Source organism: Capsicum annuum, chromosome 10, assembly GCF_002878395.1.
Source record: "Capsicum annuum cultivar UCD-10X-F1 chromosome 10, UCD10Xv1.1, whole genome shotgun sequence".
Taxonomy (NCBI): domain Eukaryota; kingdom Viridiplantae; phylum Streptophyta; class Magnoliopsida; order Solanales; family Solanaceae; genus Capsicum; species Capsicum annuum.
This window is the reverse complement of record NC_061120.1, coordinates 192,411,750-192,427,639: the sequence shown is the minus strand read 5'-3', so window position 1 is coordinate 192,427,639 and position 15,890 is coordinate 192,411,750. Positions and strand designations below refer to the sequence as shown.

The following is a 15,890-nucleotide window of genomic DNA, read 5'->3' as shown; positions in this document are numbered from 1 at the left end:
TAAATATTTAGGGATTATAAATATAAAATCATGAATAGCTTGAGAGTTACAAATATTATTAGTAGAAATTAAATAGATGAGTTACCTCAAACTTTTTTTTTTCTTTTATTACATAATAAATAGAGTTTAAATGTTGTGACTTTTGATTTTCCTTTAAACACACAAATATTTAAAATAAGGAAAAAACTCAACAAATAGAAAAAAAAAAAAAAACCACAAAAAAGATAAATAAGTTTGGAGGCCTCTAGAGCATGCCACATAAGATTGGCTATTGATCTTCTTTATATCTATAATCTATAATCTATAATCTATAATATATTAGAAGTGTGAAGACCCTTAGAAAGGTGATTTGAACTTTTTACCCTTCATTAAAACATTTTTATTTAGACAAAACTATCTTTTCACTATTTTTTTAATTTACTATTTAATTATTTTATTATTATATTAATTAGACTTCCTAAAATATATGGGACTCCTAAAATATATGGTAGGATAATTAATTAATATTTTTCTTTCCACGACTTCCTAAAATATATGAAACTCCTAAAATATATGGCAGAAGAATTAATTAATATTTTCCTTTCTACAGTTCAATTAGAAAAATACTCTTAAAATAAGACTCTATTAAGGAAATACTTTTATAAATATTGAGATGTACGTTAAATTAGAGATCAAACCGGTTTGCCTATTGAGAGAATATGATTGATGCTCATCTAACTTGATTCGATTGCATGTCTAGATTGGTGGATGCTTGATTTTCTAACCTTTAACTTCTTCAGTTTTTGTCAGCATAATAGAATTCAACATGTGTGTATATATATATCTTCTTTATTTTTATTTAAAATCATTCTTTATGGTCAAAATTTTCGCTCAGAAAGAATTAGTTGGATCAAAATCGAAGTTTTATGATCACTATTATATTTTTTTTATAGTTTACAGGTCGTAGATGAATGTCGATTGACTTTGAAGAATTTCTTGTGTAAAAGTTAGGTTTAATTCTATTGTTTTGATATCTTTATTATCTTATTGTTTTATTTTAATTCACAGATGCTAGATGAATGTGGGTCGGCTTTGAATTATTTTTTAGGTAAAAGTTGGGTTTAATTGTCTTATCGTAATATCTCTATTAGTTTGTTATTTTGTGGTAATTTACAGTTCGTACATGAATCTCGATTGACTTTGAGAAATTTTTATGTGTAAAATTTAAGTTTAATTATATTATTTTAATATCACTTTTATCGTATTATTTTGTTGCAGTTTACAAGTAATAGATAAATGTTGGTCGGCTTTAAGAATTTTTTTTATGTTAAGGTTAAGTTTAGTTGTATTATTTTGATATCTCTATTATTGTATTATTTTGTTATTTTGTTATTGTTTACAGGTGGTAGATGAGTGTCGAACGACTTTGAAAAAACTTTTGTGTGTAAAAATTAGATTTAATTGTATTAATTTGATGTCTCTATCGTTGTATTATTTTGTTGCAATTTACAGATGGTAGATGAATGTCGATCGACTTTTAAAAATATTTTGGTAAAGATTAGATTTAATAAATAAATTCTTTATTTTTACGTACTCAAAAAATATTAAATTTAATTATTATATTTATCTTTATTATTTAAACAATATATAATGTAATGTTTGAACTCATTAAAGTGTCTATATATATATATATTGCTAGAAGCTAAGTGGTGTTCGACATAATTGTTTTATGCCATATAGTGAACCAACTTGTCATACGATATCAAACTTGCAATAGAAAAATTAGTTTTAAAAATTGAAAGCGTAACAAATATTAATTAGCAACCCATAAAAGTTTCAGCCTTGAACCGTCGTCCCTTTTCCTCAATCGTGCCATCATTTCCAGCAAGAGCACGATACTTGTCTTTCCTGGTAAAATTAGTGCACTCATAAGAAAGAGTTGTAGCAATGGCCCTTTGTATGTAATTAGCAACCTCATGACTTGGCTTTCCAAGCTTGCCAGTGAGCTCAGGGGACAACTTGTTCAAGAATGTAACTTCATAAATTGGACTAGGGTCCATGAAAAAGTAAAATAGGTCCATCCCTTTCCACCCTCTTGCTGTCGTGGGATGGAACGTGCTCATCTTATTCTCTACTACCACTGGCACGATCTCGTCTGTTAAGTCAGCAAACAATGATGAAAATCTAAGAAGAAATGGTTCGCGACAAGTAGTCCCCTCTGGGCAGATTACGAGATCACCCTCTTTTAACTTCTTGATCATGGAAGCGTCAGATTCTCTATCTCTAATGAGTCTAATTGTTTTAATAGGTGAAATGATCTCAGATAGTCTTGAAAGAGAGTATGTAACAACTGGGATTGGGTGACGTAGAGATACAGAGAGAGAAACAGGATCAAGAAGTGTTTTGTGACAACAAACAAAGAGCATTTGTCTTCAGATTTCATGATAGGAGATGGTGGGATGCCTTTAATGATGAGGCGGATGCCGGAGGGCCAACTTGCATAATGGTAAAGAGATATAGGGAGGAGCGATCCAATGCTAATCCGCACACAGGAAAGTACAAAGCCGAATGGGATCCAAAGAATGATGAGAAGAGCCATTAGGGGAGTTGGCTTTTGTACGAGGCGACCATCGTGGAAAATAATGGGCTTGGGAAGCTTATCTACAGTTATAGCCTTTACCTTTGGTTTTGACGGCACAAAGTAGCCTTCCTTACACAATGTCATGAAAGGAACATCAGTATCACAATCACCCAATCCAATCTCAGGTTGAACTTTGCTCGCACTGCACGTGCCGCCGATTCTATAACAGAAACTCTCATCCCTATAAAAGTTGCAAAGATAATAACTTGAATTCCAGCATACTCCGAGATGAAATAGTAAAGAATTCCGATAAGAGGTGAAACTAAGAGAAGAAACATTAACCTTAAGACCCCATAAACATCGAAAGCTACCAATGCAAAATAAGCAAAAGTGGTTCTACTACGTAGTAAAGTTCCATCCAGCTCAGCTACTACTGTATCTTTTTCTCGCCCTTCCGATGTGCATGCACTTCACAATGGTGGGAAATGTTGTTATCCCTATTTTAATTTGCAGCTATATGTATGTGAAGATCTAAGAACAATGACAAGGAAAAAAAAGAAGAAGCAGCATGTAAGAGATAGAGAAGGTCTCTAAGAAGAATGTGTTTAATGATTGGAGTTGTGGTTATTCCATTATGTCCAATATCAAAACTTCTATACTTATGCACTTATATTATGTGCTAGCCAATGGTAGAAGATTCATAATTAAAGTTAGTAACAGCCTTGTAAATTAGAGCTACATTGATTAAGATAGCTAGCATTTGATCATTGAAACGACTTGTTGAATTAAGTTTACCCTTATTAATGCTTATTCGGAAATTTTTTTGGGAAAATTTGAGAAATAGCAACTATAGAGTCTTAATTGTAACTTTTACGGCAACAGTTTCATAATTACGAAAAATAGCAAATTGTATTTTGTATTTAAGTAAACTGTTGCTATACAAATACATATACAACAAGATTTACTTTCCTTATTTTACTCAAATTAGTTGACTTAAATAAGGAATAATTATCCCATCTAATTAAATTCCTATAAATTACTCTTATTTAAATTAGTAGATTCCTTTTTCAAATCAAACTCAAATATGAAGATTATTATTTCCATGATCTTCAAAATTTCAAAATATCATTATCTTATATCTCTAATTATTTTTTCTTGTTAGTTTTTTTATTTTTTTATTTTTTTATTATTTTAATTTTTTTTCTTTATCATTTTTTCTTTCCACTTTATTTTCTCTCTTCTACCTCTCTTTTTTTTCCTTTTACATTTTTTTCTTTTTTTCCTTTTCTTATATTTTTTTCATTTTTTTTTTCGCTTTTGTTTTTACACTTCTACTTCTAATTTCTATTTCTCTTTCTTCCTTTTTATTCCTTTTTCACTTCTTTTTTTTTTTTGAATTTTTATTTTTCGATTATGTTTTTTTTTGTTTTTTCTTTATTTTTTACTCTTCTATCTCTGTCTTTTATTTTTAAAAGACAAATATCTATATCATATATACATATTAAAAAAATATACAAAATAAATAGACATACAGATCTGCATATGTATTTATGGTAAAAAAAATAAACATATGTATATACAGAAATACATATCTGACTCACATGTATATATAAACATATAGGACCCAAAATCTCTATAACAAAAATGACAATTATATACATATACATATAGGTAGTAAAAAAATGCATATACATATCTTAAAACAGTAAAAGAAAACAAATAAGTACAAATGTTACCCTCTAAAATGATATAGTATGTACAGTTCAAAGATAAATCCAACAGTGTATAAAATACATGTAGCTCTGCATATGTATTTACATAATACATACCTGATCCATATGTATATTCTTATTTTATATGAGTCACCTTTGTATTTCGCAAATACATATGAAGATATATAGTATAGTTATGTTTGTTACTGTTTAATATGAATATAATATGTATTTCGTAAATACATATGCATGTTTTGTACTGTAAATACATATCTAGATCTGGATGACTATGTATTTTGTATATTTTTTGAACATGTATATGTGATATACATATTTGTCTTTTCAAAAATAAAAGTTAGAGATAGAAGAGTAAAAAACGAAAAAAAAAAAAAAAAAAAAAAAAAAAAAAATGTAAAAGAGAGAAATGAAAAAGAAAAAAAAAGGAAGAAAGAGAAATAGAAGTGTAAAAATAAAAGAACAAAGAAACAAAATAAAATAGAAAAAAAGAATAAAAGGAAGAAAATGAAAATAGAAAAAGAAAAAAAAGATATGAGAAAGAAAAAAAAAACAAAAAAGGAGAAATAGAAGAGAGAAAATAAAGTGGAAAGAAAAAAATAAAAAAGAAAAAGAAATCAAAAGAAAAAAATAAAATGATAAAAAAATAAGATGAAAAAAAGCTAACAAGGAAAAAGGTAGAGACATGAGAGAGTGAAAGACATTTTATTTTGAAATCTTGAAGATCATGGAGATTATTATCTTCAAATATGAAAAAGAAAAAAAAAGAAAACAAAAAGTAAAAAACTAAAAAAATGAAAACGAAAAAAAAAGAAGAGAAAATAAAAAATAAAAATAAAATAAATAAAAAAATAAAATGATAAAAAAATAAGATGAAAAAAAAGGGATAAAAGATATAACTATATTTGGGGGAGGTGAAATTATGGAGTGAAAATAGGAAAATATAAAGTGCTAAGAGTAAAACATGCACTTGCCTAATTAACGAGTAAAATAATATTATTCTTGCTATAAACTGTAATTTTACAAAAGTATTGCTATTTATTGTAATTATACTCCTAAGTATGCTATTTTCTGTAATTTTTCTAATTTTTTATGAAGCAACATAAGGTAGTTAAATTGAGCCCACGAAAACAAAGAAATTAACAATTGTGAGCTCTTAGTCTAATTCATTAAATTATATTATCAATGTTATATTCAACAAAATAAAGCAAAAAAAAAAAAATTCTTTTTTACATAATTCTAAATAGTCAGAATTCATTTGACAAGGTCTGGCCTTAGTCGGTAGGTCTTGGCTACTCCTACCATCCAGCCTTCCCCTGAAATCAAAGATTTCAAGTTATTGGGTTTTGTCTGTTATTTCATCAAGAAATTTAGAAGCAAATTCAATACTTCTATTTATGGGAATAATTTTTCCTTTGTCGATATTGTGACCTACTTCAGTATTCCCTTCCCAACGGTCCTTTCAAATTGAAAAAGATAACAAGGTAGTTTATTTTACAGCTTTTGTTAAGTTGATTGATAATGATGTTGCCCTAATAACTGCTCAAAATGTCAATACAATGCTAAAACAGCATAACTATGCTAATTATTATATGAGTATGTTGGGAGAGCAAATAATTTCTCTACATGAGAAAATTTATAAGGTCCTATTTGATTTAAAAAGGATAGAGCTTAGTAATACTAAGCAACTAGACCTTAAACTTAAGGACCCTGAGGTCCTAGCTACTCCTACCATCAAGCCTCAAGTTATCTAGTGACTTGGATAATATCGAAAAGTTGCTAGAAGAAAAATTTCGTGGATTAAAGATAAATTCTATCCACGATGAAAATTTTGCAGGAGACAATGATGGGCATGCTACTCCTGTTGAGATAAATAAGATCTCAGATAAATTTGCTAGAAAGCCTACCCAAAAGATGTTTTATTATCCCAGACCAATTCCTCAAGATGTTCTATTTGAAGAACAAGGGACCACACAAGATCCACCATTTAGCAAACTAATTTGGTATGCTTTATTTGTGTACATTTGTACATATTTTCACAAACCATGAATGAGATCTCTCAGGATTCTCACATAAGAAAACCTTATCAAAGCTTTCCATATAATTTCAGTAATTATATTTTATAGCAACTTTCTGTTGTTCGGGATGTATATATTCTCTTTCTTTTAGGGTACTCAAGCCCCATTCTTCATGAGTCAAAATCTGTTTGATTATAATTTTAGAATAACTATAATCTTTTTTGGGTAAGCAGTCTAATGCCAAATTATGACTCTTAAGGAAAGATATTTCCTTCTTGAGATTATCTATCTCATTCTTTAGGTCCTGGGTTGTTGCTGGAATAGTTTCAACCTTCTGTCTTTCCCTTAAAAGTCTGTTAACTTCAGTCATGGTATAAGGACCTTTTTGGGTGGGAATGCTATGCATTTCTACCTTATCAATTTTCTCATGTAGAGAAATTATTTGCTCTCCTAAGATGCTCATATAATAATTAGCATAGTTATGCTATTTTAGCATTGTATTGGCATTTTGAGCAATTATTAGGACAGTATCATTATCAATCATCTTAGCAAAAGCTGTAAAATGAATTACCCTATTGTCTCTTTTGATTTGAAAGAACTGCTGAGGAGGGAATACTGAAGTAGTAGTTTCTCCAGTAGGTAATTTAAACTTCCTAGCTAGCATGGAAATGTAATTATCCACATATTTGTTCATAAACCAAGGCACAAATGCAATTATTTTATTATGCACAGAGTTTGACTTATGGCCCAGTATATTTTAATGCTTATCCTAATTTACAATATTTCTCACTGATGAGAATTCTTTGGATGCATTAATTTTGAGTATTAAATTGCATGGATATGATTACATGCCTGGTACTAAGGTTATATATATTTGTTATAGGATATATTATAAATCTCTTCATACTTTAAATTCAATGTGTAGAGTGATGGATTTCAAAAATGAAACTATTTTAATGAAAATGAATTTTTGTAGATCAAAAGTTGTTATTAGACGACCTATAAAATGGGATGAAATTGATTTTCCAAAAGAATGGATCCTTGAGGATGTAGCTTCTCCTCAAACTGATCTCAATGAAGAGATTTCAAAGGTAGAACAATCCGCTGATGGTACTATTCGAATCAGATTTTCTGACCTATTACCTCTATTAAACAGAGTTGATGATTTGCGTGTTGCAACATCATTGAGATTAATAAGATCATCATCTTCGTAAATATCTCCTGTTGATTCTGAAAAGATCTTGATGTTTAAAATATGTTTCTACGTTCTTTGAGAACACCAGAATGTCATCAATGTCGACAATGATAAAATTACTGTATGACATAAAAATATCATTCATGATATTCTGAAACTTTGAAGGAGCATTCTTCAGTCCAAAAGGCAAGATATTTCATTCAAATTATTCCATTGAAAGCAGTTTTATATTTGCTAGTTTCTAATATCTGGATTTTCCAATAACCTGATTACAAATCAAATTTTGAAAATATTAGAGCATTATACAAACGATCTAATAAATCCTTCTTATTGGGCATTGGATATCTAATCCATTTGAGGACTTTATTCAAAGGTTTGTAATTCACTAGCCAAGCAATCCCCTGCAGAAGAGATGGACATATCTGAAGTGTACTCCTGATCAAGATTTTTCAATAAATCATTTTTGACTTCTTCCATATAGGATGCCAAAATCTTAGCTTTGGCCATTGTGCCCTTCTTCATTTGAAGCTTTCTAGTGATATTCTTGAAAGGGCTAAGTTCTTCCTGTTCATGAGGAGACTTCATTTCTTTTTGCTGCCTATATTTTGCAACAGTCATCTTTATTGATTCAATTATGGACATTACTGTCACCGGTTTGCTGATTTAATTTACACCAAAATTTTTTATAATAAATTCGCATTAAACATGAAAAATTATCAGTATTGGATTTTACTTCAAGATCTACGGAATTGAAAATTGACTAAAGAAATACATCATAGATATTCCTTCAAATTATATATTATCTATTTGTATTTTTAGAAGTATTGGTGATACTTCTATCCAGTCCTTGTATCAACTTTTAAATGGCTTAGGCAATATCTTTGGTGAGGGACCATGCAAGATCTACCATTTAGCAAATCAATTTGGTATGCTTTGTTTGTGCACATTTGCACATATTTTCACAAACCATGAATGAGATCTCTCAGGATTCTAACATAAGAAAACCTTATCAAAGCTTTTCATATAATCTCAGTAATTATATTTTACAACAACTTTCTGTTGTTCGGGATGTATATATTCTCTTTCTTTTAGGGTACTCAAGCCCCATTCTTCATGAGTCAAAATCTGTTTGATTATAATTTTACAATAACTATAATCTTTTTTTACTGCTTCATTAGCATATAAATGTTGGATTTTTGCAGAACTCATTGCAGATAATATGGATTGATAATATTTGCGATATTTCTAAGATACCGCAACATAAAACGTATAATTCAAATACCTTTGCATCAGCTGTCAAGGATTATTTTTCCATCGAAGATCATGATTTTCAAGGAAAATTATGACTTCCTCTGTCTTGTTGCGTTCATACAACTCAGTATTTCCATTGTCATCTTTAATAATACTCGAATACGAAGGGACCTCATTATCCCCTTGTTTCTTAGACTTGAATTTCATGAATTCTAAAAATTCTTGATATGTTGTTCATCTGTATTCATACTAGAAGAACTTGAGCTTGCAATGCTTAAGGATATCAACCTCTGATTTCTAATTTAGGAGAGGACATTACCTCTGCCTCTTGGTGAATTTCTTCCACCTCTTCCTCTGAACGAAGAAGAAGATCCTCGTGAGGCCATCCTGAAATTCATAAGAGAAAACATTAACTTAAAAATTTACGAGTTAAAAATCGGGTAGACTATTATCGACCCTTTTAAATATTGAATTTTAAAATCAAATTGGGCTAACAAAGTCTTCCATCTTGCAAACATTTGCTTAGAAACATCATGTTTAAAATCCTTGTTAAAGATAAATTTTGCAGCTCGGCAATCAGTCCTAATTAAGAACTTTTGATTATAAAGATCGCCTTGAAATTTAAGAACACATTTAACTATAGCAAGAATTTCTTTAGCTACAGTTGCATAATTTTTCTGGCTGGCACTCCATTTTTAATAAAAGAATTGAACAATATGAACATATTTTTCTTCTGGGGAATATTTCTTGAAAATTCCACCATATCCAATGTCAGATGCATCAGTATCAATTATTTTTGTCCAATTGTGATTTGCAAGTGTAAGTCATGGTAGATTCTCAACTTTAGCCTTAATATTTCTTACCGCAGTAGTATGACTCTCATACCATGCTTTAGGATTTTTCTTTAAACTATCATACAAGATAGTTGTATCTTTTTTCAGATCTTCCACAAAAGGAGATATATAATTCAGACTTCCCAGAAGTCTTTGCAACTGCGTTTTGTCTGTTATTTCTTTAGAAAATTTAAAAGCAAATTCAATACTTCTATTTATAGGAATAATTTCACCTTTGTCGATATTGTGACCTACATCTCAGATTAGAGAAAGCACTAGAATGAATAGCATCAAGATTGATAGTGATAATATTGTTACTGCAATTCCTGATATGGATTCAACTGAGTCCGAAATGAAATTTTCAACTGATTTAAAATGAATCACAACCAAATTGATTTTAGTCCAGGATCTTTGGCAAGAAAAAGAATTTCTGAAGAATTCTATAAACCTAGATGAGAATTGTTCGAATATGATTTTTTCAAAACTTTAGCAAAGAAGAAAAAACTGCTTTAATAATAATAATAATAATAATAAGATTAGAGAAAGCACTAGAATCAATAGCATCAAGATTGATAGTGATAATATTGTTACTGCAATTCCTGATATGGATTCAACTGAGTCCGAAATGAAATTTTCAATTGATTTAAAATGAATCACAACCAAATTGATTTTAGTCCAGGATCTTTGGCAAGAAAAAGAATTTCTGAAGAATTCTATAAACCTAGATGAGAATTGTTCGAATATGGTTTTTTCAAAACTTTAGCAAAGAAGAAAAAACTGCTTTAATAGTAATAGTAATAGTAATAGTAATAGTAATAGTAATAGTAATAGTAATAATAATAATAATAATAATAATAATAATAATAATAATAATATCCCCTTTGACTAGTATTATATCGCAAAAAAGACTCCCAATTCCTACCAACGAAACAATTTTAATAAAAATTTTGTTGGATTTTAAGATGTGAGCCAAAAATGAGAAAGGTATTTTTTGGAGTGCAACAAAAAAGTATCTTTTAGTTACAACTCCATCTCATTCTTTCATTGACTATAAATCCACCAGTTTTGCCTCAAATTTTATTCACCAAAATCTGAATTCTCTCAACCCTTTAAATTGTTCTCTGCATTTGTTTTCAAAAGGGCAATATCTTTGAGTCTTGTGATTTGCTTCGTTTGTTAAATTTGCCAAAGTTCCATAATTTAAATTGCCGTTATCACAGAATAGTATTTTGTTCTATTTTGAGAAGAATCAATCCAAATCTTAAGTAAACATTGAGAGAATTAAATTTCTTAAAAACATATAAGTAATTAATTGTTGGCTCAATATTAAATTTTATTTTTGTACTCATCTTACTTTATGTTTTGGAAAGAATAGAATCTTGTGATTTTCTACTTCCATTTTACTTTGGAGGTTAAAATTCGTGTGACTTTCTACTCTAATTTATTACTTGGTAAGAAGATTTAAAACTTCACGAAGTAAATCTGTTTGTTTTGTATTCAATTTGAAGATATAAAAACATGTCCATTTTTTAACTCTGAAAAAGTAACAGGAAGATTAAAAAAAAATCTTATTATTTGTTTGCCTTTGTTGGAATTTAGGACGCCTTCAAATTGATTCCATCTCTCGCTAGAAAAAATTATTAATGCGGATGATTTGTAATTTACAGTAAAGTAAGAAACGGTATAACAAATACAAGAGAAACAGTCTAAATTAACCGTTTTATTTTACTATAGAATATCATAATTTTACCATCCATAATGCTTTTACATTGTTCATTCGTACCCTTTTCATCAACATATTATCTTATATTTTACCTTCATCTTAATTAGTAAAGCCCCAATACGAATTGAGTGAATTATAATTTATTCCTGTAAAAATAGTTTGGGAAAAAGGTCAAGATACCTTTTACTTTCAACACCGGCTCAGAGCCTCATTAGTGTGCTCGTTTTGAGTAGTAGTTTTTTCTGGGGAATTTGTTTATCTATTTGTATCTTTCTTTCTGTTCTTCATCTATTTTAAAGTTGCCTGCGCTATACTTTTATTAATATCCACCTTGGATCTTCGACTGTTCCGTTAAGGTCAAGGGTAAATACGAGACGATTTTATAAGGTAATGATATAAATGATCTCATAGTATAACTGGGGATAAAATTGAAATATTTTTGTACAATAGATCGGGAGGTGCCTTTAACTCCTTTCCGAAGTACAATACCTAAAAGGAAACGAGCAAATTAGGTTTCAGATATATTTGGTTGTTAGGGTAAGGAATAACAATTTTGAGATAAATGTGAAATTTCATTTATTTTGCATTTGGGTTAAGATAGTAGTTAGTTTTGGAATACATTTTGTAAGAAAATTGTGGAATTAGTACCATATAGAGGAAGAGATAATTAATTACATAAGATATTCAGACCTATGGAATGTTTTTATCCATCCCATCTCAATAATCGATCAATCTAACTCTTTTTTTTTTTCAAACTTTGGAAAACAGGTAGGTTAAAGTAGAGGGCTTAGATTGTTTGGCAGCATATTGATTAAATATTTGCCATAATTAACGTTATGTACCACTAGCTTCTTTTTTGAAAAAAAAAAAATGACAATTAGGGTAGAGAGAAAAATCGATGAGGGAATTACAAAGGTGAAAAATATCCAAATTCATTAATAAGATTGAAAATTCAAATAGCTAAATTACTAAAATTCTCCTTGTATACCCACAATTTTCACATATATGTATTGACTATTATTTTTTTCCAACACTGTCATAAGTTTGTTAATATTTTCAGTTTTAAAAAATTAAAATCCTTATATCTATATTTATATTTATACTATATTAAAAGTATCAAGAATCTTAAAAATGTTATTTAAATTTTTTGCCGTCATTAAAAGTCCCTATAATAGACAATATCATCTTTTTACCTTTAAAAAAAATGATATTAAAAATTGACTATAATAAATATATTAAAAATTAAATAGATTTCCATTAGAATAAGATTTGGTCCAACTAGAACAAGGTTTGGTCCAAAAAAAGGTTTGAAAAAAAGATTTCCTTTTCCACCAAAAAAAAAAAAACATAATTAAATTTACCTAAATAAATTTTGACTAAAGATGCCAACAATTTTTTTAGAGAAAACTATTTCAATTTGTTCAAGTTATAACGAGAAATGTGCACACAAGACACTTTAATATTTTAAAAGGAAATTGTGTGATATTTTTTGTTACTATTTTGATTAATTTTATGTTTTTTTTTTTTGAATTTAGAAGTCTTTTCATTATAGTGAATGTTTTCTTTGTTTGTTTGGAGAAAAATATTTTTTTTCTTTTGGTGAACAAGGATTGCATTAATATAAGTTTATAATTATAGAGAAAGAGCTCAATCCGACTCTAAGGCAAAAAAACTGGGCTATACCCAGGAGAATGTACAGGAACTTTCCTGATGGCTAGATCCATCCATATTCGCCCGAACAGTCTGAGCTATGGGGTGGGGGGGGGGGGGGGGGGGTGGGGGGGGTTACAAAAGTCCTACAGTTGTCAAAAACTTTCATCCTACTCCATATTTCACTAAAGTATCTGCAACCATGTTTTTCTCTTGGTAGCTATGGCAAAACGGCTTAACATCAACCTGTATTCATGTAGTAAATGGTTATATAGAAGATTCCCATTTTTAACCATAAGTATAATTTCCTTTGAGTCAATGATAATCTCAATGGGATACAGTTAATGATCCAGTACCAACTTGAGGCCTCTCACAAGGGCTGTAAGTTCCATCAAGTTATTAGTAGCATGAAGGAAATGTTGTGAAAAATCCAACCCAGTCCCCATTTGAGTTTCTGATTACACCACCAGTACCTCCCTTTCTAGGATTGCTTAAGTAAGACCCATCATTATTAAGCTTGTCGGAGTTCCTAGAAAGTGGGGGGGGGGGGGGGGGGGGGGGGGAGCGTCCAGGAGACCATAATGTTGGGTTCGAAATCGAGAAGGTGTCATGCGGAAGCTTAAAGTTTGCAAACTAATTGGTGATAATTCGGATGACACAAAACTAAACTAAAAAACATAATATTAATGATATGTTTTGACCAATCGGCTTACATATTAAAAACTAAATAAAAAAGATTAAAATCTATTGGGAGAAAATCTCCCCCTAAACAAAGACTCTTAAATGACTACATTGTGGATGTTATTATGTTATGGTATGAGAAGAGGGATCTTCTATTTATAGAGATCCAAAATCTTTCCTCCAAGAAAGCGGTTAGCCAAATATGAAAAAATTTATATTTTCCTTTCAGGAAAAGTAAAAGTAATTATGGTATTGCTTTTATTTTTTTTCAAGAAAAGTAAAACTTAAACTTGGTAAGAAAATGAGGGCAAAAACCCTAACAAATCTCCCCCTTTTGGCTTGATTTTCTTGACTTCATCTTCCTTCTTCACACGATCTTCATAAATCACTGTTGCTTATCGTGATTAAAAGTTGATATGGGTGGATCATCATCCCCATGCATTAAAAATAAAAGCACGGATTGATATTATTGGAGCCATGTGTTATAAGTAAACAGGGTTGAAAATGGAGTCTTGTGCATTAAGTGAGCACAAGTTAAGAGTGGAGCTCATACGTTAAAAGTAAATGCATGAGTTGAAAGGAACCCAAGCGTTCAAAGTAAGCAGGTGCATTAAAAGTGAGCACAGGTTAAGAGTGGAGCTCATACGTTAAAAGTAAATGCATGAGTTGAAAGGAGCCCAAGCGTTCAAAGTAAGTAGGGACTGAAAGTTGGAGCCCATAAACATGAGTTGAAAATTGATTTGGTTTTAAAAATAAATTAGTAACAGAATTGTTGAAATTTTTTTGAAACTTTTCTCCACATGTAGCTAGACAAAGATCTTCATTATCATCAAATTGGTTGCAACTTTGATTTCAACATGTCCTCAATCTGAACCACTGGATCATTGAACCATAGGCTCTGATACCACTTATTGGATTCAAAATTGAGAGAGCGTCATGCAGAAGCTTCAAGTTTGCAAACTAATATGGTGATAATTTGGATGACACAAAACTAAACTAAAAAGCATAATATTAATGATATGGTTTGAACAATCGACCTACATATTAAAAACTAAATAAAAAAGATTAAAATCTATTGGGAGAAAATCTCCCCCTAAATAAAGACTCTTAAATGACTACATTGTGGATGTTATTGTGTTATGGTATGAGAAAAGGGATCTTCTATTTATAGAAATCCAAAACCTTTCCTCCAAGAAAGAGGTTTGTCAAATATGAAAAAGTTTTATATTTTCCTTTTATGAAAAGTAAAAGTAATTATGGTATTACTTTTATTTTTTTTCAAGAAAAGTAAAACTTAAATTTGGTAAGAAAATCAGGGCAAAAACCCTAACACATAATAGAGGTATGAGTTCAGGAAGCAGGGGTATGATGGAGATGAGAGTATTCTGCTGCTTTAGCATAAACTTATTTGAAGGAAGGATAGTGCATTTGTTTCTCTAAGAGATTTGTGTTTCTGATTTTCCAAATGGTCCACAAACAGAATGAAAGAAGTGTAAACCAAGTGATAACATTATCATACTTGGTTGTATGCAGGAGATTCCAGGTTGATTCCCGGTTTGAAAGTTTGAAGAGATTAAGGGAGATGGTGATGTGACTTGTGTAAGTCATGATCAGATTCATCCAAAAGTAGGAAGCATGGCAACATTCAAAGAAAGAATGCTTAATGTATTCAAGGGAATGATCACAACTATGATAGGAAGAGGAAATATTGATACCTTTATGAGCAAGAGTGGCTTTTGTAGGAAGGCCGTTATGGTGGACAAGCCAAAGAAAGAATTTAAGCTTGTTAGGGACTCTGGCCTTCCAAATCCAACCCAAATGGAGATTTCTCCTGGTTAAAGCAACCCTTTTAGTGGAGATGTGCTGATAAGTAAACTTACAGGTGAAAATGCCATTACCTGTGAGACTCCGACAACAGAAATCTGATTGGACAGTATGGTCAGGCATAAAAGTGCTCTCAATTCTGGCTCTAACCCCTCGGGATGCAGAAAAAGAGGGAGATAAAATTTCAAGTACCATGTTGCCAATATGAAGCCAGGTCTAAGGTAGGACAAAGATTGGGGAGAGGCCCTTGAATAATATTGGATAGGGGAGGGAAAGAAGATACCCAATAATCATGTCAAATATTAACCTTCTTGCCATTGTGAATGGACCACTGGATTGCATCTTGGAAAAAGTGCCCCCCATTTTTAATGTTCCTCCAAATTGGAGAGTAAGTATGGAAATTATTGTGAGGGTGAACAGAGTACTTC

General features: G+C 30.2%; 1 pseudogene; it reads right to left on the bottom strand.

Moving 5' to 3' along the window:
- Positions 1-1,796: 1,796 nt before the first annotated feature.
- LOC107844501 lies at positions 1,797-15,657 on the bottom strand (annotated as a pseudogene).
- Positions 15,658-15,890: the final 233 nt, after the last annotated feature.